Source organism: Macaca fascicularis, chromosome 9 (genome assembly GCF_037993035.2).
Source record: "Macaca fascicularis isolate 582-1 chromosome 9, T2T-MFA8v1.1".
Taxonomy (NCBI): domain Eukaryota; kingdom Metazoa; phylum Chordata; class Mammalia; order Primates; family Cercopithecidae; genus Macaca; species Macaca fascicularis.
This window is the reverse complement of record NC_088383.1, coordinates 94,106,481-94,111,952: the sequence shown is the minus strand read 5'-3', so window position 1 is coordinate 94,111,952 and position 5,472 is coordinate 94,106,481. Positions and strand designations below refer to the sequence as shown.

At 38.3% G+C, this 5,472-nt stretch overlaps 1 long non-coding RNA gene across 1 annotated transcript; it reads right to left on the bottom strand.

The window, feature by feature from the left end:
* Window positions 1–796: 796 nt before the first annotated feature.
* Window positions 797–5,154, bottom strand: LOC107130931 (uncharacterized). Its single transcript, XR_001493707.3, has 3 exons — window positions 4,996–5,154; window positions 4,485–4,649; window positions 797–1,437 (listed from the first exon to the last, which is right to left on the bottom strand). It is a non-coding gene; the product is annotated as an uncharacterized lncRNA (long non-coding RNA).
* Between the last annotated feature and the right edge of the window lie 318 nt (window positions 5,155–5,472).

Sequence of the window (5,472 nt, the reverse complement as noted above, 5' to 3'; positions counted from 1 at the left end):
TAGTAATTTTAATAAGGAAGGAAAGTGGGACCAGGTGCGGTGGCTCATGCCTGTAATCCCAGCACTTTGGGAGGCTGAGGCAGGCAGATCAAGAGGTCAGGAGATAGAGAACAAGCCTGGCTAACACGGTGAAAAACTGTCTCCACTAAAAATACAAAAAATTAGCCAGGTGTGGTGGCATGTGCCTGTAGTCCCAGCTACTCAGGAGGCTGAGAGAGGAGAATCGCTTGTAACCGGGAGGTGGAGGTTGCAGTGAGCCCAGATTACACCGCTGCACTCCAGCCTGAGGGACAGAGCAAGACTCTGTCTCAAAAAAAAAAAAAAAGGAGGGTGAAAATGTCCATTTCATAGCTTATTCACCTCGGAGATACTATTACTAGGTTGAGGCTGAAGATTGAGGGTCGAAGTTGATGTTGGTTGATATGTAACTGCCTGGAGTCTGAATGGGGAATTAATTTTGCATATTAACCACTATGACTCCACAGTTTGCACTGAGACATTCACTGGCACTTTCAGTTCATGCATCCTTGGACTCCTTCTGTCCAATTTCCAGGCCAGGATTGAAGTTTGAGGATTGCTGGCAGACTACTATAATCTCTATTTCAGGGAAAGTAAGAACAAGTGTCAGTATGAAAGGAGAATCTCCCCCACAAACTCAGTAACTTTCTTCTTTATATCGATTGATAAAGCAGGCTTTCTTTGTAATTATTCACTCACTGGTGTAATTCAGTTGCTAGCACAGATCTTATTTAAGCCCTATTGACATAAAATGGACTACCCTCTATGACAAAAGTTCTATCAGCAGACAGGCATATAAATATATTTCATTGTGATTAGATCTTCACAGTAACTACAATGTAAAAGGCTGTGAACTCTTATGTTACATTAGATATGAGAAAATTGAGGCTCTTTTAGTTTAAATGACTTGTCTCAGTCAATTAGAGTAAAAGCAGCAGAGTTGAGACTCAAGCCCTGCTAGGCGTTCCACCTTCAAATACTACGCTCTTTCATCTATATTATGCAATCTCCTCTTCATTAATAGATATGACACTAAAAATAGTTATTTTACTGGTTGCTGTTGTGGCCAGAAGTTGACATTTCTCTGCTGAAAATTGTTCACACTGAATATATACCCTCCTAGAAGTTACTCTGGCATTGAACTAACCTGTACTGCTTTACCTTTTCTACTTTTTCCTCAACTTTTACTTTAACATCAGAAACTAATAGTGATATTAAGGACATAAATGTAATCACATATTTGAACATAGTTCAAGGGTTACTGAAGAAGCCTCCTTGTTTTAGGATAATTATCAGAGTTCCACTGGCGTTGTCTCCATGTAGGAAGTTCCATAGCCAGTCTTCGTAGATTGGGGTTATCAGTAGTCTTCAAACTTGGGGGTCACAGCATCACAGGAGGGGCTTTTGCTCTAGCCCTGGCTGATTCCAAAGATACTAGAATGCTTAATGCAAGAAACAGATTTAGAAAAGTGAGACAAATTATATCAAAATTTGCCTTAAGTTCACATTTGTTTACATGAACATTATTTACCTTGGCATAAGGCATTTAATATTCCCTTTAAAAACCATGGATGTGGATAAGTGAAGTAAAACACATATAGGGAAAAAGGATTCCAACTTATTGCAGATAATTACTTTTCAGGTCAATTTTTATTTCTTTAAACCACTCACTTATCCATAGGAGTCAAGGCTTTGACTAACACAAAGTCTAACGCTAGAAATGGAAAGCAGATTTTGTTCATTTGCATAAAAGATAAAGCCAACCACCAAGAAAGAATTTTGTTTTTCTTATAAAGAAGCCAGTGTTATCCTAAGCCATAATAAGTTTTGAACATTCGGTTTCTTGTTTCTAGGTTATATGACTAATATGAAAGACAATTACTAAATAGTGTAAACTCAAGTTACATCCTTCTATCCTCTCATTTCTCAATATCTTCAAATAAAACAATGCCATTTTGGACACAGGCTAATGGAGCTGGAATGTGCTTCAGGGCAAAGAACTTGGTAAGCAAGGAAAGTCATCAAATTATACCTTTTTTTTTTTCAAATTAAGAGAGACTAATGGTGTACTTTTCTGTTTAAGATATGCCAAAAACGAAATTAGAAGATTTGTTGTCTAAATTTTTACTCCTTCAGAAAGTATTTATTCTTCTCATACTTTCTGTTCGAAGTGTGGGTACTATGGTATCCCTGAATTCAAAACGATTTTTATTTTTGTAATTTGCAGTTAAATCTGATCCCAAAAGGCGGTTGTTAAGGATGAACATGACTCTTTCCACTGAATTTCCAGTAAAATAATTGTAATGGGAATTGATTGGTGGATTAACATAAAAATTAAAAATCCCCTTGTTCTTGCATGGCAAAATAAAGTAAAAATCTCTTATTCTTAACTGCCTTTTCCTGAAACAGTGTATAATTCCACCATTTGTTCTCTTTAAAAGAAAGATTTGGGCTAGAGAGAGACAGCTTAAACTCGTCTCATCTGCTTGCACCGCTCTCCAAGTAGGTAATTGCAGAAAGAAAAGACAATTCTTTGATCTCAGCGAGGTGCTAATTTGTAAGATTTTTGAGCTGTTTGGGCCTTAGGAAGCAGGGATCAGTACGTAAACAATGGCATTTATCTGGCAGCCTATTACTGACACATTACTATCTCAGTACTTATTCATTTACACTGGTGTTTGAAGACAGGACTATGTGTCAATAAAGGAATTAGACCAGACACCTCAGTCCATCAGGTTTATCTCAGTTTGCTGACAGGAACAGTAGGTGACATTAAGCAACAGAAAACACTTCAAAGTTTTCTATCCTTGGTTTTGCAATGAAGACAAACAACATTTACTGCTTTAGCAGCAACAAACAATGAGCGTAAGACTGCAGAGGGAAGATGAAAGAGCACACCAAATTATCAAACACAAAGCCTGCCCCTACCCCGTTTCTACTCATCCCCTGAATTTCATTAGAGCGATTTTTTAAAAAGAGCTTCCAATGATAAGTTGTGTTCATTTGGACCTCTTAGAAGACAATTCTCTTGAGAAGGCTGGTAGAAAATGAATGAATAAGAAAATTTTACTTGACTAATTCAGCAGCTACCCTTTTTTTTTTTTTTCTTTTAACCAACTTTTATTTTAAGTTCCGGGGTAGCTGTGCAGGATGTGCACGTTTGTTACATAGGGAAACGTGTGCCATAGTAGTTTGCTGCACAGATCAACCTATCACCAGGTATTAAGCCCGGCACCCATTAGCTGTTCTTCCTGGTGTTCTCCCTCCCACCTGCCCCAGGCCCCAGTGTGTGTTGTTCCCCCCATGTGTCCATGTGTTCTCATCATTAAGTTCCCACTTATAAGTGAGAACATGTGGTGTTTGGTTTTCTGTTCCTCAGCAGCTACTCTTAATTAAAGATTTCAATATTCATTTATTTAAACATCTTTTCAATAAACAGTTAAGGTGTGTCTGCTGTATACTAGACCCGAATAAAGATGACGCTATTACTTTTACAGATTCCTGGAACTATGAAAGGTAACATGAAGTTATAATATAGCACCATTTTAGGCAAATGCAAGGTTGTATTTGAGGGGCTGTGGAAATAAGGTAGATGAACTATGTCTCAAAGAGATTGCCAAATGCTCAAATGGATTGAGGAATGTTTTTCAATTACACAACATGTAAATTGAAAAACACTTGAAAAAAATACTTTCCAGCATCATCAAATAAAAATTCCTCTCAGATTTCTTCCTCTACACATCTCAATTTGGAATAATTTACCAGTGTTTGGGTATGTCTTACATATAATTTTGTTAAAATTTTGAAATATAGATTAATTAGCTTATTCAGTAAATATTAATTGAATGCATACTGTAGCACACCTTGTTCTAGCCTGACCCAGTGCAGAGAACAAGACAGTCTAGATCCTTGTTGTTATGTGGGATGAAAAACAATGAACTGAAAATGTTGTGATGCCAAAAATTATATAAAGTAAAGGAACAAAGTGGTGGGATAAAGAGTGAATGGAAGGAGATGGAAGTAACATTAATAAAATTGGTACTGTAGACCGAGTGGTCACGAAAAGAAACTGTAATGATAGGAAGTAATCATGAAGTAAAAGGAACAGTTAGGCAGTGGGAACAACTGATAGGACAATATATTGACATGATGGAAAAACAAAGGGCTGGTCTAGAGAAGGGATAGTGAACAAGGGAGAGAGTAAGGTAGCAGATGAAAGCTGGAGAGGAAAATGGGGGAGAGGCTATACTGAGGAAGGGAGGAGATATTAGGAGATGAAGGCATAGACGTAAAGGAGATCAATTTGTAGGTGATTTCAAGTACTGGTAATAAATTTAGAACATACTCTATTTAGGAGGTATTCTAGTTTTACTCAACCCATATACAACATTTGACCTTGTTAATTTCTCCTTCCTCGTGGAAACCCTTTGCTGCTTGACTTTCAGACACCACAGTCTCCTGGTTACTTCCATCTTCACTGGCTGCCCCTTCTCAGTCTCCTTTGCCGGCTCTTCCTCATCTTCCAGTTTACAATGGAGTGTCTCAGGGCTCCATCTTCAGACTTTTTCCCTTTTCTATTTACATTCACTTCCTCCATGATCTCACTCAGTCTCACAGCTTTCAAATAACATCTGTAACAGAATGACTACCAAAATTATATTTCCAGCCTCTACCTCTCCTTTCAAATCCACATTTAAACATTCAACTGCTTACTTGGCATCTTGGCTTGGATGTGCAATCTGCATCTCGAATGCACCCATCCAAAATCAAGTTTCTTGATATTCTCCCCCAAATCTTTTCTTCCCTCAGACTTCTTCATTTTAAGTAATGGCTGTTCCAGACTTTCAGTTGATCAGACTAAAAACCCTGGATCCATCCTTGCTCCCTCTCTGCCCCTCCTCACAGATGCTGAGCACATTTTTGCGTCACCCAGTTCTAACATTTCACCTAAAGTAGAGTTCTAAGTAGTCTCCCCACCTTGGCCTTTGTTACCCTTCAGACAATCCTCACCACATAGCCTGCGTTCCTTCTAAACCCTAAGCCAGAGCCTGTCTCTTCCCTGCTAAACACCATACTCAGAGTCTACAAGATCCTCCTTAACCTAGACTTTGTCATCTCTCTAATGTCATCTTGAATTCTCCTCACCTCTCTCACTCTGCTTCTTGCTATTCCTGTGCACTTGCTCTTTCTGCTCCATGGAATGCTATTACCCTCAAACTCCACCTCCTTTCTAACTCACCTTCTTCAGGTCTTTACTGAGAGGCATCTTCACAATGAGGCCTTTGCTGACAACCCTATTGAAAGTTGTAACACCTCCAAATCCCCATTGCCTAACTCCCTGCTTGATTTTTCTCCATAGCATTTATCACTATTTAACATGCTATCTGATTCACTTTTTTTTTCTTTGGTTTGTTTATTATCTATTTCCCTTCATTAGAGTGTAAGTTACATTTT